At 37.8% G+C, this 27,131-nt stretch overlaps 1 protein-coding gene and 1 long non-coding RNA gene across 2 annotated transcripts in view; one reads left to right on the forward strand and one right to left on the reverse strand.

Annotated features, from left to right (window-relative positions):
• TMEFF2 (transmembrane protein with EGF like and two follistatin like domains 2) overlaps positions 1-27,131 on the reverse strand; it is a 252,702-nt gene that overhangs the window by 82,657 nt on the left and 142,914 nt on the right. The window lies entirely within an intron of this gene.
• Positions 6,126-24,608, forward strand: LOC134737706 (uncharacterized). The gene is made up of 5 exons (XR_010122867.1): positions 6,126-6,241; positions 8,284-8,998; positions 17,189-17,488; positions 22,231-22,359; positions 24,114-24,608. It is a non-coding gene; the product is annotated as an uncharacterized LOC134737706 (long non-coding RNA).

The raw sequence follows: 27,131 nt of genomic DNA on the forward strand, positions 1-27,131 counted from the left end.
CTGTGGGTACTTTCCTGCTGTAATAGATGACTATGTGTCAATGCACATTAATATTTGATGTGCATCATCATTATCATCCTTTATGTGCACTTTCACAATATTATGAAGCAGCAAGGTTGCTTTAGACAAGGATTTATATGGCCAAGTGCAGTGGCTTTTACTTGGTGAAATTAGCACACATCCTGTCCTTACAATGTCAAAAGGGATGCTTCTGTTTATATTGAATAAACAGGCAGAGGTTGAGTCCAGCCTTTTTTTTAAACACTGTATTATCTTGCGTGCATAAACAAGACTGACAAAATAGTTTTTCTTAAATGGCACACTGATGCATTCTGTATTCTGCTACTTGCAAACAAAGACTTAGCTTCTGTCATTATAAAAGACCCTTGAAACAGATCTAGAAGTGAAAGCTTAAGCATTGTGGAATAGACCGAAGAAGAAAACTGAAGAAAATGCTTAGATCTACAAAGACTTCTGTTCATTTTTATTTTCTTTTTCTGAAAATTGAATACAAGCACTGGGAAGCATTATTTGCTCACACAATGCCTGACCACATGTGCAAGCCATTAAAAGGGCGTAGCTCCTCTGCCATTTTGATGCAGTCCAAAATAAAAATATAAATGCCAATGGAACAGTTTCTCCAGATATTCTCCAGCTGTCCCTTGTATCATTAATTTTCTTTTCAAGTACAATAATTCACCCCTAACAATAACCTAAATAAGATTTTTGAAGAGGTCAGAAAAAATCCATGTTTAGAGGGAGGACAGTTCATGACAAGGGGGAGTAAAGAGAAATTAGTATATGTGGCTTGTTTCAAAAATAAGGATCTGAAATAATAACGACAGTCTTATCTTGCAATTTGAGGAAAATATGAAGGCCAACTACTCATTATGGTAATTTTTCACAAAAACTGATTACCAGAATTTAAATCAAAGTTCTACTGCATCATTAATTCACTTATTCATTCATTCCAAAAGCATGTATTCAGTCCTTGCTTTGTGTTGCATATTACATATGATAAAGGCATGTCAGGATAAATATCAGAGAGGAGCGCTATCCTTAAGGAGATTATCATATAGAACAGTATACAAAATAGTATGTACATGAGTAACTATATAGAGAGTACACGAAAGAAAAGAACAAGTCAAAACAGAAAGATGATGTTGCATGTGGCAGCAACATCTAAAATGGTCCTCAAGGGTCTTGCCTCCTGGTATTCATACCCTTGTGTAATGCCCTACCCTTGAGTGTGGGCTGGAACTAGTAACTATTCTTGTAAAACAGGAGAAGTGATGGGCAGGGCTGGCTTTATGGGTATGTGGCCAATGCACCCAGGGCACACAGAGTCCTGAACTTGGTTGAATGTTCTGTTGTCATCAACTTGATATTCTTAATCATTTTAGCTTTGAATTTTATAAATGAAGTCAAGTGAGACAATGGATCAGAGCACGAGCTCTGTGAGCTGTGTTCAATATGTGTGTCTGCCTCCTTCCCTTGCCACCTTGTTCACACAGATGGTTCTCAGTGCCTCATGAGTGCAAGATTCTGGTGACCCCATGAGTCATGGGAACTCAGTGAGACTCAAAGCAAGTACAAGGTAAGTGCTGTTATGGTTTGGCTGTGTCCCCACCCAAATCTCATTCTTGAATTGTAACTCCCATAATTCCCATGTGGGAGGAACCTAGTGGGAGGTGATTGAATTATGGGGGTGGGTCTTTCTTGCACTGTTCTTGTGATAGTGAATGAGTCTCATGAGATCTGATGGTTTTAAAAATGGAAGTTTCCCTGCACAAGCTCTCTTTTTGCCTGCTACCATGCATGTAAGATGTGACTTGCTCCTCCTTGCCTTCTGCCATGATTGTGAGGCTTCTCCAGCCATGTGGGACTGTGAGTCCATTAAACCTCTTTCTTTTGTAAATTGCCCAGTCTTGGGTATGTCTTTATCAGCAGTGTGAAAACAGACTAATACAAGTGCATTACTTCTATGAGTAAGTAAGGAGGATGCAGATTGCCCCAACAAGATGCCTCTTCTTTTCAAACCAGAGCTTGTTTATCACAGAGAAAATGGCAATAATGTCCTGAGAAATACGAATGACCAAGGAATGCTATCATACTGTTGTGTGTGTGTGTGTGACTTCCCTGGATTAGCCAACCATTTATACTGAAAATTATGACACTGGTGGAAAAAGACAGGGCAGACTATTTTCTTTTCCTTTCAGTGATTTCTTATCAGCAAGCAAAGGTAGGCAGAGTTGGTAGAATGTGTGAGCATCATGATGTGCAATAAAAACAGTTAAATTTGTTTTGTGTAAGTTTCCACTATTCTTATAAGAATGAAATACACATGAATGTATAAGCTATGAGATACAAATTGTGTAATTTTGGTGATTCTATATAAAAATTGGATGCTCTTATATTTGCATCTAAACCTGGCATAGTACAATAGAAAAAGAATGGTAAAATTATGCTAATTATTTAAAATTTTAACCTTTCTCTACTCAGAATGACAAAGCAAGTAAAAATCACCATACGAAGTCAAGAAAAAGACACCAACAGAAGAAAGAAAAAACCCTTTAAGGGAACTTCTTCCTGCTTTTTGAACTAGGGACTTCATGTATTTCTTTTGCATTGGGCCCCACAAATAACAGGCCACAGTGATGCTATGTTGCTTCCAAGACTAGATTATAAAAATAATACTCTGGCGTCCACCTCTTCTCCCCCTCCCCCCACCTTCATTCTCTACCTACCATCTCTTTCTTAGGGGTTGGGGGAAGGGAGGGAATTTAAGCCATTTTGTCAAGACACCTTGGCCAACAACTACCAAGAGCCTGAGTATTGCCAGCAGACGCATGAGTGAGCTTGCAAGTGGATCTTCCCCCTGCTGAGCCTTGAGAGAACTGCAGCCCTGGCTGACATCTTGATTGCAGTTGTAGGAGGAACCCTAAGTCAGAAGCATACAGTAAGCCACACCCAGATTCCCAACCCACATAAACTCTGAGGTATAAACATTGTTGTTTTAAGCTGTTAAACTGTAGGATGATTTGTAATGCAGCAATAGAAAAGGAATACATTGAGATTCAGTGGAATGAGAGCTTCCTCCCAAGGACTGAGGAAGAGTCCTCTGACCTAAATCTTTTAGGATGAGCATTTCGTGATGGAGGAAGTGGCATCAGAGGTAGAAACTGCTATGTAATCTAGGCCAGGACAACATTTCCCAAACCACTTTCTCACAGAACCCCATCATAATCTTAAAAATTATTGGAAGACCCCAAAGAGCTTTTATTTATGCATTCTATACATATTGGTATTTATCATATTAGAAAATGCAATTGAAGCATTTAAAATTAGTATTTATCGATGGATTTAGAAACAATAACATACTCATTGCATGTTGATATAGATAACATTTTTTAAAAAATGAATATGCTTTCTAAAAATAAATTCAGTGAGAAGAATGGCAGTGTGTACATTTTTGAAAACCCCTTTAATCCTTGGCTTAATACAACAAAGCTGGATTCTATACCTGCTTCTTCATTGAATCTGTTGAAGAACACATATCAAGTAGCCTCTGGAAAACTCCACTGTGCATTTGTGTAAGAATGAGAATAAAAAAGGCAAATAATATCTTAGTCCCTGGACCACACATTGAGATAAACCGATCTAGGGCATGGAGATGAAAGAGTCCAGAGCACATATTGACTAAACGATGTTGAAGAAGGAAAAATAAGGTTATTCTCAGAAGGCTTGCATATCATACTCAATAGTTTATTCAGTAGAGGATTTGGCAGACATTATTTGCTTCCCATCCAAAAGCCATTTCTGCTCCCTTTCTTCCTTGCTAAAGAATCCTTGAATCTGTTCAGATATTAGAAGGTCATGAGTTGAGGGAAAGCATGTTGACTGGTGTTCCCTTTCCCATGATTGCTATAAGCACACATATGTGACACAACCATGGTGATGAAAAGAAATCAGCTGTGGTTGGGTGGTGATAGCAAAGTGTAAGCTTTCATTGGTACAGAGGCTTACTCTTTTCTGCCTTTGGTTACTGTGCTGCTTGTGCTTGCTGTAGCCTTCCTGTTTCAATGATGAGAAGGCCAAAGGAATCTGTGAGCTGACCCAGAGCCCGCATGTTGTTGACAAGCCACAGAGTTGCCCAACCTCTTTTATTGTCGAGTTATTTTGATTCAGGGAATTGCTGAAGATTCTGAAATTGTGAACTGACAAGCCCGTGGATGTCTACAAAGAGTGAACTGATCACTGTGGGCTGGCCTTTGAGGCATCAGCAAGGTGATTATTAAGATAGTCAAGTTAAAGGTACTATGGGTCTGAACTACACTGGTGTCAACAGAAACAAAAAGAATACAGTAAATGTGAAAGAACTGTGGAGATAAATTTTTAGGACTTAGCAGCTGAGTAGATGGACATTGACATGCACGGGCAGGGGAATGGAAGGCAAGCATCAGCAATGGCGTGGTTAATTGTTCGCCTGCATGATTAGAAGAATAGAACAGAAATACCGCAGGTTGGGCGGGGTGGGGAGATGATGGGTTAAATTGGGACATACAGAGCCAAGAAAGAGATACCTAAAATAGAGTGCATGTGGTTGGTGCTTACATAAATGTTTGCTGTGATCTGGGACAGAAATGATCTGATAGTCATAGGGTTTGTTTCCTCATTTCCTTCACATTTTTACTAAAATATTGCCTCCTTAGGGAAGCCTTCCTTGGTCATCCTATCTGAAATTGCAATATTCATGACCCACTTCCTTGACACTCTTGTCCAATATATCCTAATAAGTCCTGTGTCACTTCTACACTATTTTTTTACCTGAGCATTTATTTATATTAAACTACGTGTATGCTTACTTATTTATCATGTTTTCCTAATAGAAGGTAAGCTCAATAATGGAACTTTTTATCTGTTTTGCTCACTTTGTAGCTCCAGTGCCTGGGACGATGCCTGACACTTAGCAGACAGTCAGTGAATATGTGTTATATAAATGAATGAATACTTGGAGCGTGAGAATCAGAGCGGCAAAAATATTTGTCCATAATATGCCTAAAGATAAAAATGGAAGCCTCAGAACTAGATAAATGCATTGTAATTGAATGCTGAATTCACCAGATAACATCTGAGATTTATTAAGCATCAAGTCATGTCTTAAAAATTTTATATACATTTTAGGATTTAACTCTTATAAAAATCCTGTGGGTAAGTACTGTTGTCTCTCCCACTTTACAGGTAGAGAGGCTGCGGTTCAGAGAGATTAGGTAACTCAACTAAGGTCAAAAAGTCAGGGAGCTGGGCCTTTATATAAAACACCAGAATGAGCTCTTGTGTAGAACCCTTGAGAGAGATTTTAATCTAATGGCTGCAATTTTAAATTGTGTTCAGCTGTGGTATGTAGTTTTTCAAGGAAGATGACCCACAGCCTTTCTTGCTTTCTGGCTTTGTAAAAGATAGAGATGACCACTTAAACATTCAAGGAAAATAATTCCTGACTTTGAAATCAGAAGCTCATTCAGATAATATACTTACTTATAAACATCCTCTCTAATGTCTGAATAAAGCAAGAGTAAAAGATTGATTGAACAGCAACAAATACTTTAACAGTTAAAAATAAAATTAATTGGTCTGTTGGAAACACAAAGCACTTTTAGCCCCATTGGTTTTCTACCTGAAACCAAAGTGAAGTGATCTGAAGGATCTCATAAGATATATAAGACTAGCAAGTATAGGAAAGATGATACTTTTCTTGAAGTCATATATTGTCTAAGTTGAAGTTACAGGACTTAGAAGGTCAGATGTGCCATCTTTTCCCTTAATGCCTCAGAGATTCTCTTCACCAAGAAAATGACTACACACTTATTTCATTTAAAACAGACTCAGCCTAGGGATGGTTTTCCTCCTTCTATAAAAAAGCAGGCTATTAATGAACATAAGGACCCTTTTGGCTTTGCAACACGTTTTTAACATTTTACGCATGGACATGAGATGGAAAAACAAGATGAAAATGATTCTTTTATTGGGCATTCAATTAAAAAATGTCATGACTTTGCCATTAGTTTGTATAAATCCTAGAAATGAGTTTCAACGAGAGTATGTTATATGTTGGGAAAGAGACAGAAGTGTATAACCTTGGGCAGATCGTTTAACTTCTCTCTGCTTTACATTTACAAGCGGTAATACAAAGAGACAGGATTATATGGTCTCCAAGGTCCCATCCAGCCCATTTAACACAGTATGATTATTTGAGAGGCAATTTAGTGAGGTAGTGAGAAGCCTGGGCTCTGGAGCCAGAATGCCTATGTTCAGATCTTGGCCCCCTTCACTTATCAGCCATAGGACATGGTGTAAGGAATGTACCTCCTAACAGTTTCTCCCTGTTTCCTCATTAGCAAAATCAGGATAGGAACACTCACAGGGTCCTTTTGAGTAGCAAACAAAGTCGTCTTTGTGAACAATTGTTGTTTATTTTATATTATAAATAAACCTGTTCTTTTTTTCTCTAACAACAACAAAGTAACTTTCCTAAGATTCAGGATGGTATGGTTTTTCTTGGTTTAAGCTCTTTATTACACTAGTATTCAAAATATAAAAATAGATTAAAGCACTAATTTTGTTTTTACAAACCCAAACAATTGGTTTGATTGTGTTAATACCCACTCACCTCATGCCCCCAGTAGAATAAGTGCTAACATGCATGGCCTATTTAAATGTCTGCTTTGGAGTCAGATAAAGAATTTCTGTGATGAGCTAAGATACTATCATACAGGTAATCAATAATGACAGAACAAATACGTTCCTCCAAATCAGTATAAATAATAAATGTTTAAGACATAGGCAAAGATACTTTTGAGATAAACTTCTTTAAGCAATTCAAAGAAAACTGAGATTAATGATAGTTATTATGTATATTCCTAATAACTTCATATAATAGATGTTCAAATTCTCTTTATATGAATGGTGACTCAGGAAGGTCCTGGTAACTCAGGAAGGTTAAGAAATTTGCATAAGGCCACACAGCAGTAAGTGGACACACCAAAATTTAAGCCAAGCAAACTGATTTTAGCAGCTCAGCTCTTAATTAGACTGCTTTTAGCACAAAAAAACCAGTTTGGATTTTTTTTTTTTTTACACAAAACCTGTGCTCTCTCAAAATACCAAGCTGCCTCATTAGATAAATCTCTCCATACATCCATCTGTTCGGCCCTCCATCCATCAATCCATCCAAACATATTTTTTCCCTATTAAATATGACCAGCAGGACTGGAGCTCTTGGTTCATGGTCAATGAATAAAGATAGGCAGATTTTTACATTTAAATTTTGATATAGTGTGATTATCCCACACCTATGATTTGGCTACAACTCAGTCACAAATTGACCATCTATCCTGGTAACAGGGCCTTTTGTTAGTGAGAATTCTCTAGTTAGTTTTTACTAACTAAAGAGGTTTGCACCTCTTTCTCCTTTAAAAAATCCTTTTTTTGGCCAGGCGTGGTGGCTCACGCCCGTAATCCCAGCACTCTGGGAGGCCGAGGCGGGCGGATCACGAGGTCAGGAGATTGAGACCATCCTGGCTAACACGGTGAAACCCTGTCTCTACTAAAAATACAAAAAATCATCTGGGTGTGGTGGCAGGCGCCTGTAGTCCCAGCTACTCAGGAGGCTGAGGCAGGAGAATGGCGTGAACCCGGGAGGTGGAGCTTGCAGTGAGCTGAGATCGTGACACTGCACTCCAGCCTGGGTGACAGAGCGAGACTCCGTCTCAAAAAAAAAAAAAAAAAAAAATCCTTTTTTTATAAACATGATTTTGAGTATCAAGAAAAAATAAAATTTAATGAGTATGTTTTTCATTTACAGTTCACAAACCTTAGAATTCCAGTTAAAATAACAATCTCAAATATAGTGTTAAGTATAATTCCTAAAATTTAAAGTTAGGTTATGACAAGTAGTCAAAGATTGAGCTGAAAAATATATTCATTCCCTTCCCTTCCACTCTCCCATCACTCCTCCATGGGGAAAAAAATCACGAATATGTTGCACATTGTAGGAACAAAAATGGATTTACCTTTTTTGTCTTCTTTTCCTTTTACTAATCTCTACATTGGTAGGTCCTATCAATTTCTGCTTTGTTCTTGTAAGCTTGGTTTTATCTTTCTAAATATATTCTTCTTGTCAGAACCCAATCAAGCATTTTGCTCTCTCCTGTTTATAAACTGTTGTCCTACTTTATAATTTTGGTTATGATTGTCTCTGGCTCATTTTCTCCTTTGTCATAGGCGTTGTGGCTCTGGAGACCTGGAAGCACCACTAACTGTTCTCCTGATTTTCTGATGCTCAGCCACATCAACCTGTCATGCTAGTTGTGAGGAGAAGTCAAGGACAGTGACACAGCCAGCCAGTCTGAGGGGTTTTCCATCATCCTGAAGGAGTTGCCCTATCCTGCTTTTCACTGGAGGGGGCATGGATGGGTAGGTAAACACACCTGCTGTGAAGTTTCTAGTTCTATCCTCCCGCAAGGCCTTCAGGGATAAGTGTGTTAGAAGATTGGTCAGTATCATTTGCCAACTTGATGTCTCTTCCTTTTTTAATGATCATTAGTTTCCCCACTGTTTCCTGTCACAGGATTCAATTTCACTCCACATTCATCCTTTCTTACTGGGCACTGATGTTGAGAGCATCAGTCAGGGTATAATGTTATGTTGCAGTAACAAACACCCTCGATATCTCAGTGGCTTAAAATGACAAAGATCTTTTTTTTGTTTGTTTTGTTTATGCTCTATATCACCCAGGGACCCTGGATGACAAAGCAGTCACCTACTTGAACACTACTAATTATGATGTCAGAAAGAGGAAAGTTTGCAGAGTTTTGTATTGGCAATCAAACATTCAGCCACAGGTCACAGTCTAGAACCAGACACATCAGTGTCCTGAACTGCAAAGTAGCCAGGAAGCAGCATCCCATAACACAGTCCTATGTCCACTGCTTTGGAGGTAGGAAATTGGAAATATTCAGTGAGTAGCACTGTGAGTAAGGCAGTAATTTCATTTTTTAATTAAACAAATGGAAGACGGCAGCTCCTCAGTTTTTTCTTCTATGGTTTACTTCTGATGTCTTATCTCAATTAATATATCCTGCTATCTTTCTATTTCCCATTACTTAGTTTGTCCTTTTTCCCAATATCCCGTTATTTTCAGTAAATAGTTTCTGTCATTATACCCAGCAGTCTAACTTTTTGCTACTTCAGTGTCTATTCTCATTCCTCAGTCCCAAATCCATTTTCTTTATTAGATTTATCTGAACTCCTGCAGCTCTTTCTGTCTGCATCACAGAACTTAACCTTTAATTACTTGCCTACTGGGCATTCTACTTGGTTCTGCCTTTTATCAGCTGAATCAGAACATAACTTTCTCTCACCACCTCCCTCCCCTACTCCAAATTGACTTTACCTCCTGATCCTCTATTTCCAAAGTAGTTCCATTATTCTTCTCAGTGCTCAGCCTTAACATCTTCATTTCTGTTTGATTTCTAATCTCTTGCTTCTCATAATTGTGCAGTTACCAAACTCTCCCCCATGAACTCGATGTGCTCATGTGGATCAAATGACACAGTAAAAGTGAAAGCACGTTGTAGACTCCAAATACAAGAGGATACTGCTCTCTATTCCTTCAACTATTTTTCATTCCTTATTTATTTATTCATCATTCATTTATTCATGTACTTACTCAAGACCTAAGTGTTTTCTTGGAACTGTGTTTGTTACTGAGGAAGCCACAAATTAAATATAAGTCTGCTCTTCAAGAGGTTACATTCCAGTTAAGGAGATCACATATCCATACTTCTAGGTAACTAAGTACCAATGTGATTGAAGCAAGGGAAATTGCTATGGGATATCTGGCCAACTGGATATTCTGCTGGAAGAGCAGAATGCACTTCAAAGACTAGCCAATAAAACTCTCATGTAAGATATGTTTTTCTTTTTGTTTCTATTTAACTGATGAATAGAACCTCAGTGATTTAAGGAAAGGCAGGCCCATGATATGGAAAGAGAAGGGGACGATGATGATATTCTAGAATGGTCTTGTAAGGCTTCAGGAGGAAGTGAGAGTGATGATTGAATCATATAACTCCTGAATAAATATCTGGAATAAACATCTCCAGAATAAAACATCTGGAGGATTCTCAGTATACTTAGAATAAAATTGAGCCTCCTCATGAAGGCCTACTAGCACCTTCATGATCAAACCCCTTTTCAACTTTGACCTTCTTTCTTATTTTAGGGGCTCTTGACACACTGACCTCTGTCAGTTCCTTCAGCACACCAGGCTAATCCCCAGTCTTGTGCCTTTGGACCAGGGGTTTTCTTTGCTCAGAATACTGTTTCAACAGATCTTTGCATAGCTGGCTCTTGCTATTTGTCTAAAATGGCAATCCTCAGAGAGGTACTCCTTAAATATCCAATCTTAAGTAGCATCCCTTTCTCCCAGGATCCTGTTTTTCAGAACTCTGTTTTCTTTTTAAAACACTTGTTATCTGAAAGGATGTTGTCTGCTTGCTTGTTTGTTCATTTCTTTATTGTCTATTCCATCTCTCCCCTTCTCAGGATGTAAGCTGTTTAAAGGCAAGGACCTTATCTGTGTTATATGCTGTATTCCCAGGGCTCAGACAGAGCATGACCTATCATATGTACTAAATAAATATCTCCTCATACTGTAAAGCTTTCCTGACTCTAATCTCTCTTTTGGGGACCATTACCAAGCCTCATTACTGGGTTCTTTCTCTTTAATGCCACTTTTATTATATAGCAAATGTTCTGGCCAGTGGGATATTGCTAGAAGTGTAGCAAGCATTTCTACGACTAGCCAAATAAATAAATAAATAAATAAAAAAGAAAGAAAGAAAAACAGAAAACAGAAAAAAAAACCTCTCACTTAAGTTTTTTTTCTTTCTATTAAATTAATGAATAGAACCTCAATGATTTAAGGAAAGGCAGGTCCATGATATGGAAAGACCCTTGGCCCCTGCAGGACCTTGTGTTAGGCTGCCTGATTGGCACCATCTTCTCTGACCTATGATGAGAGTAACGTGTGTGTGTGTGTGTGTGTGTGTGTGTGTGTGTGTGAGAGAGAGAGAGAGAGAGAGAAAGAGAGAGAGAGACATAGAAAGAAAGAGAGAGAGAGAGAGAGACCTTTGAGAATTTGGCACTTATCTGTTACAGCATTTGATATTGCTTACTCTATCATACATAACAACAAAATCTTCCATCATTTGGCTACATGCACTTTTCTAACTCTTTAAGTACTATACACGTTCTCAACCATAAACTGTTCTCTCTTTTGAAAGGACAGTTTTTCTGTCTTAATTCTGCCTTGACTTCTATCCTATAGCTTTATGCAGTGAAAAGGACATGGACCTTGGAATTAAGTTTGAGATTGAACTCAAGATGCACCTCAACCTAACAACGTATATTCGGCATGTTACCCACCTCTCTGAACCTTGCTTTCCTTCTTTGTACAGATGGAGGAAAGTCACGATTAACTTACCATTCTGTTGTGAAAGATTAAATAAGATGGTGCACATGACTTCATATATGTTCATTAATACATTTCTTTCTGTTTCTTCAAGAAACTTCTTTCCCTTATTTACACATGTAAAAGTCCTTTGAGTCTTACAAGTTCTTCACTATGCCCCAGGTTTTCTGGAACACATTTGGAAAGAATGTTGACAGAACAGGTAAGAGCATGACCTCTGGGTTCAAATTTTGGCTTTGACCTTTAAGAGCTAAGTAAACTTAGACAAGTTATTTAACACCTTTGTACCTCAAGTTCATCATCTTTAAAACTGGAATACTAATAGTACATAACTTGTACTGCTCTTTTGAAGGTTCAATGAGTTAAGGAATGCAAAGTCCTTAGAAGAGTGTAGTTCACAAAGTAAGCACTACAACAATAATACTTAGTTGTTATTTTAAAATTATATTTTAAACCTTTCAAACCTAACCATCCCAACTCCTACTGACACTGCTCTTTTCTTTCTTTTTTTATTTATTTTTTTGAGGTGGGGTCTCACTCTGTTCTTGGCTCACTGCAGCCTCTGCCTTCCCCAGCTCAAGTGATCCTCCCACCTCAGCTTCCAGAGTAGCTGGGACTACAAGTGCACACCACCATGCCTGGCTAGGTTTTTTTGTAGATACAGGGTTTCATCATGTAGCCCAGGCTGGTCTAGAACTCCTGGACTGAGCAATCTACCTGCCTCGGCCTCCCAAGGTACTGGGATTACAGACTCGTGAGACACCCTGCCCAGCCTCCTCTTTCTATACTTAAGATACTTGTTGTACCCATTGTATTGTTGTTTTCCTTTTAAAAAGAAAGTCATCCTGACAAGTAACTTTGCAAGCTACAGTTTCTAATATCCACACTGTTCTATACCGACCCTTCTAGCCAATGTTATAGGCAGCAAAAATAGAATTTAACTAAATTACATTAAAAAAAATGCAAGCCTATGACCCTCATGCACTCTACTTTATTGCCATGTGGTTTTTGGTCCTTAATGCAAAGATATTTCCCCCCATCTAACTTAACATTATAGTAGAAGACTTTAATTTGAAATGGTGTCTTGGTTTAGGGCAAACAAAAATTGAGGAAAAGACAGGCAATAGACGAATAACTGGGTTAAAGTTTTCAGCAGCCTGATTATACTAATGAAGGACTACAAGTCCTATTATGAGGATTTATAGGAAAAAAAGGCAAATGTAACTAGAAAGTTATTGGTTATTTATCAATTCTATGAATAAAAAAAGAAAGAACAGAGTTGGTAGTGGGAAGTCTTATAAGTAAATTTATCTCAAAGACAGATTGGATGTTCTAAACCCATAATTATAATTACTAGGCCCAAAATTGGATATGTTGCTATTGCTTTGTACATTTTTCTCTTTGCTTCTCATTTGTGTTTTTAATCAATTAATGATTATTAAAGCAAGGATATTTATCATAAAACTTTGATCAGACCAATGTTTTCCAATCTGCGCCACTTATATAACAGCAATTTCTTTTATTCTTAGTAGTAAAATAAAATATTTACAGAAAAATAAACTATGTTGGGAAATGGTACTTCATTGCCACAAACCAAGTCATCTAATTTCCCAGCTGTTCATAAAGTAGTTTTGAATAAATCGGAGAATGGTTCAGGAAACACTATCCTAGGACCATCTCAGGACACCAGGCATTCATCCTTATTCTGCCATATGAACAAGTGATTTATTGCACAATAACTACTTAGTTTTGCTGTCTGTGAATGAGAATTATAATTTTAAAGATTCATATTAGATATTTTAGAGATGCTTCCTAATCTCTGGCTGAGATTATTGATAATTGAAAGGAGACTAAGGAATATAGTGGCCATGTATTCCTCATGTTTTACTCCTGTACTGGGTCATATAACTAAAACAATGATATGCCTGGATATCAGCATTCAAGTTTTAACAAAGAATCACCTACAATTTTACAACTTTATCAGTAATAAATTATATTAAGTTCCAATATAAATAATTTTATGTAATTTATAAGCTAGTAATCAAAGATAGTGTCATTTATTTTATTCAAAATCATATTAAATGTACACAGTATACATTTTTGTAGAATTCAGAACTGGTAAAAGTGTTTCTTGATGAACTAGTTGTCTTTTCTAATTACACCATAAGAGTTATTCCTTTTCTTTCTCACCTTGAATTCAGAGCACTCAGAGATAAGGCTTTTGATTAATAGTAGCAGCTTCGCTTAGCCTTGGTTTTCCTTTAAATCTGTTATTTCTGTCCTACCTTTTACATTCTTCCTTCTCCTCAACATTGTCTTTTTATTCAACTCTTGAATTTTCACTCTTATTTAAGTAGCTTCATTATATGTTTACCTTTTGCCATAGCTGCTTCAAATCCTTTGAAGAGCTTCCTATTTTCTGTGCTTTCTAAAGAGGTGACTAGCTAATATGAAAAACTTGTTTCTGTTAATGTATAAGGATTAAAATATAAAGCGGGAAGTGTTGCCTTCTGGACACAATAGATTATCTTCTCAAATTTAAAAGTGACTCTGGAAATTTTATGCCAAAAAGAAAGAGAAAAAAATGCCACTAGGACCACTGGGAACGCTTTGGGGGTAGTTCTTTAGAGCTCACAGTAGTTATTCTGCTATGATAGATGATGTTAGAGCCCAAAGGAACCATAGAAACCTTATAGAGCAACATCCTCATTTCCTGAATTTTACCTATGAGAAAATGAAGTCCAGTTGTAGCATAAGAATAGATACATAGATCACCAGAATAGAATGAGACTAGAGAAATAAATCTTTGTATACAGGGTCAATTGATTTCAATAAGGGTGTCCAAAAAATTTGATGATGAAAGACTAGTCTTTTCAACAAATGGTGTAGAAACAACTGGATATCTACATGTAACAAATGAATTTGGACCCCTTCCTCACTCCATCCGCAAAAAATACCACAAAATGGATCACAGACCTAAATATAGAGCTAAAACTATAAATCCCCTAGAAGAAAATATTGGAATAAATATTTGCTCTCTTGGGTTGAGCAAAACCTTCTTAGATATAACAATAAGCACAAGCAACAACAAAATAAATTGGAGTTCGTCAAAATTAAAAACTGTGTGTTTCAAAGGATACGGTCAAGAGAGTGAAAGGCAATTCCACAAAATAGAGAAACTACTTGCAAACCATATATCTGCCAGGGAACTTATATTTAGAATATATATATTTTTAAAACTCTTACAGCTCAATAACAAATAGACAAATAGCTCAATTTAAGAATAGGCAAATGATTTGAATTGATATTTCTTCTAAAAAGATAAACAAATGTTCAATATACAAATAAAAAGAGACCAACACCATTAGCCACCTGTGAAATGTGAATCAAAACCACAATCAGATACCACTTCATACCCACTAGGGTAGTAATAATCAAAAAGACAGATAATTACAATCATTGGCAAGGATGTGAAGAAGTGTGGACACTCATACGCTGCTGATGGAATATAAGTGTTGCAGGTACTTTGGAAAATAGTCTGGCCCTTCCTCAAAAAGTTAACCATAAAGTTACCATATGACCTAGCAATTCCACTCCTATGTATATACCCGAGACCTGAAAACATACATTCCCACGCAATCTCGTACATAAATGTTCATAACAGCATTATTCATAGTAGTCAAAAAGTAGAAACAACCCAAATGTTCCTCAACTGATGAACAAATAACCCAAATATGGTATATTCATACAGTGGAATACTTTTCATGCTAGGGAAGCCGTAGAAAAGGAGAGAGATGGGGGATCAGCAGGTCAGTAAAACATATAACATTTTATCAGTTAAGTTTACTGTTTTATATGGGTTTGGTTTGGGTGCCCCAAAACAATTACAGTAGTAACATTAAAGATCACTGATTGGCCGGGTGCGGTGGCTCACGCCTGTAATCCCAGCACTTTGGGAGGCCAGGGGAGGTGGATCACCTGAGGTCAGGACTTCAAGACAAGCGTGACCAACATGGTAAAACCCTGTCTCTACTAAAAATACAAAAATTAACTGGGCGTAGTGGCAGGCACCTGTAATCCCAGCTACTTGGGAGGCTGAGGCAGGATAATCACTTAAACTCAGGAGGCGGAGGTTGCTGTGAGCCGAGATCGCGCCATTGAACTCCAGCCTGGGCAACAGAGTGAGACTCTGTCTCAAAAAAAAAAAAAAAATCACTGATCACAGATCATCATAACAGAAACGTTTGAGAAAGTTTGAAATATTGTGAGAATTGCTAAAATATGACACAGAGACATGAAGTGAGTACATGCTGTTGGAAAAAATGTGCTGGTAGGCTTGCTTCACGTGGTGTTGTCATACACTTTTAATTTGTGAAAAACACAATATCTTTGAAGTGCAGTAAAGCAAAGCACACTAAAATGAGGTATGCCTGTATTGAACTCAAGTTCCAGTGGGCACCTAAAAGTGAGATAGGAAGTGAAATCCGTGAAGAGGTGTGCTACACTCCAAAAGAACTACCTAAGTTCCTAACTTATACAAAAATCCCAAAAACATGTGTAGGAATGGACACTAGGGTGTGGGATAATGGTGAAAAGAATATGAAGTTATGAATCAGGCTGAATTTATTCATATGAGCTCACTCGGCAGATATTTAATACTGCATTTAATATTGCAACTTGGGGAATTTGAAAGAGCTCTGGCAGTTTGGTTGCTTGGTTGACTGAAACATGGACCAAAAGGTGGTCCACAGTGAGCGAATTAGAAATGCTAGGCATGCCTCAGTTTAACACAGAGAAAGAGGTTCAAAGGCTTAGAGAGACTGGAATGCTAGAGTCAATTTGTCATTTAAGACCTACTCACACACACCGGAAGGGTCCAGAAGATGTACCTTCTACCCATATTGTTAGAAACAGATTGTGAGGAGAGCCACAACATTCTTGAAGAGCTCTAGGACCACTCTTCTCTGCAGGCCAGAACTTAAATGGGAATAGCAGTTACTAACTTGGGAAATCTAAATGCAATTGGAGTAATTGGGTCTCAGGGCAGCAGGGGCCAAGTGGCAGTACTCGACTGCCAAAAGCAAGGTCAAAAGCAGCAATCAGAATAGCTAGATTCATGGAGACCTATGGTATTGGCTAGTGTTCCTTGCTAGTGTTTTAGGATCATGGTGTTCCTAACAGTGAAAAAATAGATGGAAAGCCTACTAAATCTTACTTGATTTGATAAGCAGAAACCTTAAATAAAAGTCTAGCCTACATCATAAAAAAAGAGAGTCATGGTCCCTTAATCAAGTCTCAGACTAGAGCCAGTTTATGGATACAGAACTCTTTGCATAAAGGGGAGGTCAGGTCCCCTTGAGAAAGGGCCCTGGTACAGTGCCAAAAATGTATACTGTTAATCTTTCTCCCAGCCTTCCCCAAAAGGACCTTCAGCTGTTTGCCAGAATAACTGTGCATTGGGAATCAGACCTTTCATGGACTAATGGACACTGGCTCTGAACTGACACTAATTACAAAAGACCCAAAACATCACTGTGGTCCACAGTCAGAGTACAGGCTTATGGAGGTCAGATGATCAGTGAAGCTTTAGTCAGTTCCATCTCACAGTGGATCCAGTGGGTCCCTGAACCCACACTGTGTTTCTTTCCTCAGGTCTGGAATGTATAATTGGAGTAGACATTCTCAGCAGCTGGCAGAAACCCCACATTTGTTCCATGACATGTGGAATGAAGGCTACGATGGTAGGAAAAGATAAGTGGAAGCTGCTAAAACTGCCTTTACCTTGAAAAATATTAAACACAAAGAAACACTACATTCCTGGAAAGACTGCACCATCAAGCACTTGAAAGACTCAGGGATGGGGTGATACTTATTATGTTCTCACTCAACTTGCCTGTGTGGGAGTCAGATGAATCTTGGAGAATGACAGTGGATTATTATAAGCTTAACCAGGTGATGACTCCAATTGCAGCTGCTGTACTGGATGTGGTTTCATTGCTTGAGCAAGTTAACACATCCCCTGGTACCTGGTATGCAGCTATTGATCTAGCAAATGCCTTTTTCTCCATACCTCACAATAAGAACAACCAGAATCAGTTTGCTTTTAGCTAGCAAGGTCGGCAATATAGCTTCACTGTGCTGCATCAGGGGTATTTTAATTCTCTACCACTATGTCATAATTTAGTTTGCAGGAATCTTTATCACTTTTCCTTTCCAAAAGATATCACACTAGTCTATTACACTCGTGACATGATGCTGATTGGACGTAGTGAGCAAGAAGTAGCAACTACTCTATAGTTATTGGTAAGACATTTGCATGTCGGAGAGTGAATTTTCAAGAAAATTCAGTGAAATTTCTAGGGATCAGTATGTGGAGCATGTGAGATATCCCTTCTAAGGTAAAGGATAAGTTGATGCATTTGCCTCACCTTCAACCATAAAAGAGGAACAATGCCTAGTGGGCTTCTTTGGATTCTGGAGGCAACATACTCCTTATTTGAGTGTGTTACTCTAGTTCATTTACTGAGTAAACTGCTTTTTGCTAGTTTTCAGTGGGGCCCAGAACAAGAAGAGACTCTGCAACAGGTCTAGGCTGCTGTGCAAGCTGCTGTGTCACTTGGGCCTTATGATCCAGTAGATCCAATGGTGCTTGAAGTGTCAGTGGTAGATAGGGATGCTGTCTGGAGCCTTTGATGGGCCCCTATTGGTGAATCACAGTGTGGATCCTTAGGATTTTGGAACAAAGCCCTGATATTTTCTGTGTATAACTACTCTCCTTTTGAGAAACAGTTCTTAGTTTGCTACTTGGCCTTAGTAGAGACTTAATACTTAACTATGCACTACTAAGTTACTATTCGACCTGAGCTTCCCACCATGAACTGAGTGTTGTCTTACCCGCAAAGCCATGAAGTTGGGCATGCACAACAGCACTCCATCATCAAATGGAAGTGCTTTGTATGAGATTAGGACAAATCAGGCCCTTGGCACAAGTAAGTTACATGAAAAGAAGGGGCCTAAATGTCATGGCACCCACTCCTATTACAGGACCTTCTCTCTCCTGCCTGCTTCTGTGGCCTCATGGGGGAGCTCCTTGTGATCAGTTGATAGAGGCAAAAAGACTCAGGCCTGATTTACAGAAGATTCTGCATGATATACAGCTACCACCTGAAAGTGGGCAGCTGCAGCACTACAGACCTTCTCTGAAACATTCCTCAAGGACGATGGTGAAGAAAAATCCTTCCAGTAGGCAGAACTTCAAGCAGTGCACCTGATTGTTCACTTTGCTGAGGAGAAAAGGCAGGACATGTGACTGTACACTGATTCATGGACTGTGGCCAATGGTTTGGTAGATGGTCAAGGACTTGGAAGGAACATGATTGGAATATTGGTGAGAAGGAAATTCGGGGAAGAAGTATGTGGATAGATCTCTCTCAATGGGCAAAAAACCATGAAGATATTTGTGTCCCATGTAAATATTCACAAAAGGGTAACCTCAGCAGAGGAAGACTGTAACAATAAAGTGGATAGAATGGCCTATTCTGTAGCTACCACTCAGCTTCTTTCTCCAGCCAACCTTGTTCATTGCCCAATGAGCTCATGAACAAAGTGGCCATTGTGGCAAAAAAGGGGGGTTATGCACAGGCCCAGCAACATAGACTCCTACTCACCAAGACCAACCTGGCTACAGCCACTACTGAGTTCTTAATCTGCTAGAAGCAGAAACCAACACCGAGTCCCTGATATGGCACCAATCCTCATGGTGGCCAGCCAGCTCCTGGGTGGCAGGTTGATTATATTGGACTGCTTCCATCATGGAAGAGACAGCAGTTTGTCCTTACTGAAATATGTATTTACACTGGATATAAATTTTTCTTCCTGCACACAGTGCTTCTCCCAAAACTACCATCCATGGACTTACGGAATGCTTTATCCACCATCTTGGTATTCCACACAGCATTGCTTCTGACTAAGGAACTTACTTCACCGCCAAAGAAGCAAGGCAATGTGTATATGCTCATGGAATTCCCTGATCTTACCATGTTTCCTGCCATCCTATAGCTGCTGGCTTGATAGAGTGGTGGAATGGTTTTTTGAAATCACAGTTGTAATCCCAGCACTTTGGGAGGCCGAGGTGGGTGGATCACCTGAGGTCAGGAGTTCGAGACCAACCTGACTAGTATGGTGAAACCCTGTCTCTACTAAAAATACAAAAATTAGCTGGGTGTTGGCATGCATCTGTAGTCCCAGATACTTGGGAGGCTGAGACAGGAGAATTGCTTGAACCCAGGAAGTAGAGTTTGCAGTGAGCCAAGATCACGCCACTGCACTCCAGCCTGGGTGACAGAGTGAGACACTATCTCAAAGAAAAAAAAAAAGAAAAAAGAAAAAAAAAGAAAGAAATCACAGTTGTAACACCAGCTAGGTGGCAATACTTTCTAGGACTGGGGCAAGGTTCTCCAGAAGGCTGTATGTGCTCTGAATCAGCATTTAATATGTGGTGCTCTGTCTCCCATAGTCAAAATTCACTGGTCCAGAAATCAAGGGGTGGAAATGGAACTGTCACCTTCCACTATTATGTCTAGTGATTCACTAGAAAAATTTTTGCTTCCTAGTCCTTTGTTTCTCTGAAGAACCCTGATTAATATACCAATATATTGATCAATGCAGGGCTTCTTTTTCTTTTCTTTCTTCCCCCCAAGTCTGACCATCCAGTGTAGCTGTAATGCAAGCAGTTCTGTTGTATTTTCTTTTTCCAAAAATCAACATACTTTCTAGGGAAGACAATATTCAATTAAAATTAAGTTGCATACTGTAATCAAATATATCATTTTTCTTTTTCATCATTATTGATAATTTGATGTTATATTTTAATGTCCTAAGTTCCAAATTTATGCAGATACCTGTTTTACCTGTTTTTCTTTAAATTTAATTTTTATTTTTTTAGATGGAGTCTTGCTCTGTCACCCAGGCCGGAGTGCAGTGGCGTGATCTTTGCTCACTGCAACCTCTGCCTCCCAGGTTCAGGCAATTCTCCTGCTTCAGCCTCCCAAGTAGCTGGGACTACAGGCACATGCTGCCATGCCTAGCTAATTTTTTGTATTTTAGTAGAGACAGGGTTTCACCGTGTTGCCCAGGGTGGTCACGAACTCCTGAGCTCAGGCAGTCTGCCTGCCTCAGCTTCCCAAAGTGCTCGGATTACAGGCGGGAGCCACTGTGCCCGGCCTGCAGATGCCTATGTTTGTTACAGAAATACATCACTAATTTTTGCTAATGTGAAGCTAATATTTTATTTTATTTCTTATTTTTGCCTTTTTCCAAACTTCTGTGCACTTCTCCCAGATAAACATCTCCTAATATCTGCTTATTATAAGCCCTTATGGCTAGTTAGAACCTACCATTACTTTTATTACCATAGATAATATAATTTTGATTGTAGAAAGCTCATTTCAGGATGAGCTCAGAGAATACAGTGAACTACTGTGTCAAAGACTTTGAAAGGCTGCAGTAAATAAAAGAGAGCTGTGGTAAACAATCTTCAGAAGATCATCTGTCCCAAATGCATTGTCCTGATTTCCTATGTTCCATTCATAGCTTAGTGATAAAAGGATGAATGGACCCACTCTTGATTAATTTTACTTTACATTAGGGGGGGCTAGAAAATCAGATATTTGTTTTCATTATTTATTGGCTTTTTTCTCTAATAAACATTTAGACTTTCAGCAGTATTGATTTTTTGATTGGGTGTTGCATATAATTTTACAATTTGTTCAATCACTTATTAGATATTATATGCCCTGTTTGTAGGGAAATGTGTCTGGAACAGACTGATGTTGGCTGCTGAGGATGGTTCACTGATTTGTAGTTTAGATGAGTCAACACATACAATATATTACTATTTGGAAGTAAACCACAGAAGACCAGCAACAGTTTCTACCCGATTTAATACACCTTTGGGAGGACAGTTTCTCATCTAACAATGCTTATGCCTCAGAAAGCTATTTATTATGAACACTCTGGATATAGACAGTGGAAATGTTTTCAGTTCACATACTGTCCAGTCTCTTGGAGTTAAACAAGAAAAATGTTTAATACAGGCTTAGAGGGGATATAGGCTTTGATAATTTTTTAGATCACAAATGTTAGGACAGTACCCTCAAACGAATTTTTTTAGAAGTGCTGAAAATTTAGAAAGAATAATCAGAGCTTGGGACACAGAAATTGCATTCCAGTATAAATACATTATTCTTAAATTGGTTTGGCATTCCTAACAATCACCAAATAACTCACCCTCAAGATTAACTAAAAATTTTCGAGATAAGTGGTTTTGTTAATATGTAAAATATTATTAGATTCTCATAAAACACACACACACACGGAAAATGTATCTCCAAATTTCACAATGATTATCTTAGAGAGGGATGACATTTTCCTAAAGTTTTTGTATTTCTATTTTTTTTTAATCACTATGATGGAATGCGTGTATTTATATTTAGAAAAAATGTAAAACCCATTTTAATATAACCATCAAAAATATATGTTATATTGGAACATAAGAGGCTTCACATCATATTTTAATTGCTAAATTAAAAGATACAGCAGGGCATTGCTACTAAGATAGAGATTAAAACCCATTGTCATATTTATTTTTATTTAATTTGGTGACTCTTCCCTCTTTTTCTATTTCTCATCTCCAGGAATTTCTATTCTTACAGCAGAAATAGACATTTGTAATAAGCTTTGGCTCACAGTCAGGATTGCCATTGCCACTGCAAAACAGGCAAATTGAATTGAAGCAGCTAAAAAAACCTCAGGTTTTGGTGAAGGTATGTCTCTTGTATGCAACCTTAAGTCTAGTAACATTCTCATCTGATTGGACGCATGCATAACCATGATAAGAATAATTCAATACCTCTGTGAAAAACAAACAAATGAAAACTACACAGTCTTGAAGGGAACTACAAAGAAATACGTTTTATATACCAAGTGAAAAAGAACTTCAAGGGCATCATACACAATGTAGGTATTTTAGTGGTAAATTTCATCCAAAACTGCCACTTAAAGTCTTTGTTTTCCCAATAAAACATGTAAAATTCTATCCTGAATATATAAGATAGATACATTTGGTCTATGTGTGTGTGTGTGTGTGCATACTCACAATATACACTTATATACACACATAATTTATAAGAGAAGACCCTGAGTGGTAGTTAAGAGCATGGAGTCTGCCTGGCTGGCACGAATCGTGGCTCTCTCCCTTGCTGTTTGGCTTTGGGAAGTTTGATTAACCTGTCTGTGCCTCCGTTTTCTGTTTTGTAACATGAGAATTACTAGTGTATTAAATTCATAAGACCGTGGTGAGGATTAAATGGCTCTATAAATCTAGATATTTAGGATGGTGTCCAACATGCTTTGGAAAGGTTTGTCACACTTTGATAACTACAGTGAGATTCCTGTTATTATCTCTGAGACTGGGATGTTACACTGGGACATCAGAACATGGAGCAGGTATTCCCTGAGTGTGGAGACAGGAATCGCTGACTCAGAATATGCTAGAAACTGAGACATGAAAACTCAAGAAGAAATAGAGAGTGAGTTTAATGAGTGAGCACCAAAAGTTAGGCAACCTACCATTAACAGGGTGTGGCCTACAACAAGATTTAAAAAGCAAGCAAAGATTTAAAAAGCAAGTAAAGGCCAGGTGTGGTGGCTCACGCCTGTAATCCCAGCACTTTGGGAGGCTGAGGCAGGAGGATCACAAGGTCAGGAGATTGAGACCATCCTGGCTAACGCGGTGAAACCCCATCTCTACTAAAAATACAAAAAATTAGCCGGGCGTGGTGGTGGCCACCTGTAGTCCCAGCTCCCCGGGAGGCTGAGGCAGGGGAATGGTGTGAACCCAGGAGGCAGAGCTTGCAGTGAGCCGAGATAGTGCCACTGCACTCCAGCCTGGGCCACAGGGTGAGACTCCATCTCAAACAAACAAACAAAAAAAGCAAGTAAAAAGAGAAACAAGTAATGAAAACTGTTAAGTTAGTGGTAGAAATACAATCTGTACTTAGGAGTTTTGTTTCCTTTGTTCTGTTGCCATGCAGTATTTTATGATTTTGATATAAAATAGAAATTACATGATTTAAACTGCATGGCCTAATAAATATTGTAAAAACAAATAAAACACATTGAAGTTCAGAATTCTTTATCCCCATATTTCTTGGTACTCTACACCAGATCTGGGTTTGTAGCTGTCATAACCTAATTAAGTTTCATTAATCTCTGTGATAGCTAGTACAGTTGAGGTATGGATACCGAGAAAAATTTAAAAGATTCTCTAGAACTTATGTGAAAACCCATTTTTTTAAAATAAAAAAGGTAGGCTAGCATCACAGAAGACCCAAGGTTTTAAAGACTATTGTTTATTTTTATTTTTCAATTTTTTTTATTTTTTACTTTCATAACTCTCCTTTTCCTGGAGGGGTGGTTAGTTGTTGTTGGTGGTGGTTATTATTTGACTATTGCATATTAGAAGTGTCACTGTTATTCATTTGTCTTCCTGAGTAACATTTGAAGCTTTTAACTTCAGTTTGCAGGTTGGATTACCAGCAGCTACTGCAGAGAGAAGTTGGGATTGCAAATACGGCATTTGTTGACACTGAGCATTGTTTAATGCCCTGTATAGACCATCATACAAACCATGTCAGAATTCCTAGTCTTTTACTTCTAAATTTTATGACATCGTGTGAAATTTAGAAAAATATAAGCTGTTTATTTTCTTGATGAAGATAGGTGAAGAAATACAGAAAAGAATTAATGAAAGCAAACCCCAACTTTTAGATTTGGACACACCTTTGCTAAAAACTATCAACATTTTCCCCTTGAAATTCTGAGTGGAAAGATATGTGCTTCCCTAAGTCAGGAGCTGTATATGCACCCCCCACCCGAAACATTTTTTGGGCAAATGGAATCATTAAAGGAATGAGAGGTATCTACTCTTCAGTTCCCACTCATTGGCACAAACAGAAAACACTACTGCAGCTTTCAGAGGTGAAAGCTACTGTCTTCAAGGTGGAGACAAGAGGTAAATGGGGGGAGGTCATACCTCAACTCCAGGAATCTTGAAACTAAAATGTTTTCTCAAAAAGCCATGTATACATTCAACAAAAACCTTGGATTTTCTAGAGCAGATCTATTATCTTTTTTCTGTTTTTTTTTTTTTTTTCATTGTCTCCATGAGTAAACTCATATTAGAAACCACACCTAACGTTGGTTACCAGTTACACTTCTGGGGCCAGAAAGCAAAGGAAATTAATAAAAGGGAAACACCCTAGGGAGAAACGGAATGAACTCTTAGATGGCTAAAATTTTGTGACTAATCAGCATCCTCTTTAAATATACCATATCCAAGTCTGATCTTTTTACTTAGTAGAAAAACAATACAAAGATTGCAGTTTCCATTTTAAACACAATCTTTTTGTTCAATTGTCAACCAGGAGTGGTTTTAAATAAAACCACTTTGTGTATTTTCCTCAGAGGTGTCTTAATTTTCCCTATCAAACTCACAACCCAAAGGTACTAAAGTCAGCAAGACCTAATGTCTAATTTACTTATATCTATGATGAAATCTAGTGCCAAGGATCATCCATGGCCATTGCCCCACTTCAAATATTCATGAGCCTCCACAATCCAAAATGCATTAAATGTGGGCAGGTTGCCAATAACACAGTCTTCCTAATGACAAGGAGACTTCTCAGATCAAAGGAGCAAGATGTTAAAGACTTCAAACTAAACTGTCTTTGTAAGAGACACCCAGAAAAGAAATGCCAGATCCCACACCCTGTTTCAGTTATGAAACATCAATGAAATAGAGAAAATAATAAACATTCATTCATTCCTCTTTGGAACTCATTTTATTGCAACAACTTTGCTTCTTTCCTTTCTTACCATTGCACTCAAACACTAGGGATGTTATACACTAAAACTGGAAAATATTATTAATGCTTTCAAAGACAAAATGAATGACTACTAAGGAGTTAATAGCATTTAAGCCAATATGATATCGCTAATGGAGCCTGAGTGGCATGTAGAGAATACTACAAAAGCAAAGTTAAAACAGGGATAAAGAACTATGAAGAATACATATAAAGCAAATATACCTAATAATTTAAGTTGTCCCTTTATGTCATTTGTCATCTGGCTGCATCTGCTCTTATACCTGTGCACCTGTGCTCTCTTCCTGGAAATATTAGGCATGCAGCCAATTTCATACCCAGCCATTCATATGGTCAGACCCAGCTATCAGTGCTTTTGTATGTATATGTATATTAAATCAAGTATCAACCCCAGGGCTCTAAACTACTTCTGACTGACAGAACCAACAGAAAGTTCCAGGCTAATTACTTCTAAGGAATAGTTCCCAGAGAAAAGAGTTTCCACTGACCTACTTTGGACTTACTGAGATAATTTATCAGGTAAGATAATTAAGGGAATATAAGGCTGTTTCTAAAGTGAAATCAGAAATATTTGCTGAAATCATAAGTTGGTATTCCCAATGCTATCAGATGGAGCTTTATTACTTTGCAATGAGTCAATTTTATGATATTTGACTTATTTATAAGCCATTCTTCTTCTTTATAAATTATATTTGGCAGGGTGTATTTGAGAGTCTCTTTTATGTATAAATGTATTAGTTTTGACTGTTTTCAGTCTAGATATAAAGAGAAATGATATTTTAATCCCTTTCTTCTTCTCTTAACGCCTTCCCCATAAACAGGCACACACATCCCTTCACACAGGTGTTTCAGTTACTTTTGAAGTCCATCCTTAATGAAAGATACCTCTATCATGAGAATGGATGTACTGGCGTGTGAATAACTTGTCCTGTTGAATTTTAACCCTCTTTTGGAAGCTTAATCCTTTCCTACATTTAAGTTAATATCTATAACTGAAAAAATATTTTGTAGCAATGGTCTTCCTTTCCTATTGAGAGAACCTAAAATTTTCTGATTTTTTACAGCCTTGATGTTCTCCATATAAGAAAAATGCAAGAGAAAAACCTTGAAATGAAATCATAGAACATAAACTAGGGTCTTAGATTAGATTACAAGCCATCTGTTTTCTCAAAATAAAAGCATTAAAATGTTGTGTCATTAGTATCATAGTTTGTCAATGCCATCTAATTATTATTTTTTCTCCTCTTATTTTATTCTCCTTCTCTTTCCCCTATTAATTTTTTTTATTCCTATCTCCAGTGTGACTTTCTTCTGAACTCAAAAACTCATCTAACTATGAAAACATGATCAGCTGTGTACTGACTTTTTTATTCTAATAAAGATTTATCTTCATCTTGAAAGTACTTAAGAATGTTTGAATAACTAGATTTAATCCAGTGGGAAAATGCAAAATATTAACTTATTAGGCCAGGGTTAAAGAAAGATCAGGAATTAATTTTTCACCTTTGTTTCAGTATTGTGGATATAGTAAGAACATTATTTCACATCAGCAGTTATTCACATCTTGTTATTATTTCATAATGCAGGATTGAGGAAATCCGTACACATAAAATTATAGTTTAGTGTTAAAGGAAAAAAATAAAACAATAAGT

Source organism: Pongo pygmaeus, chromosome 11 (assembly GCF_028885625.2).
Source record: "Pongo pygmaeus isolate AG05252 chromosome 11, NHGRI_mPonPyg2-v2.0_pri, whole genome shotgun sequence".
Classification (NCBI taxonomy): Eukaryota; Metazoa; Chordata; class Mammalia; order Primates; family Hominidae; genus Pongo; species Pongo pygmaeus.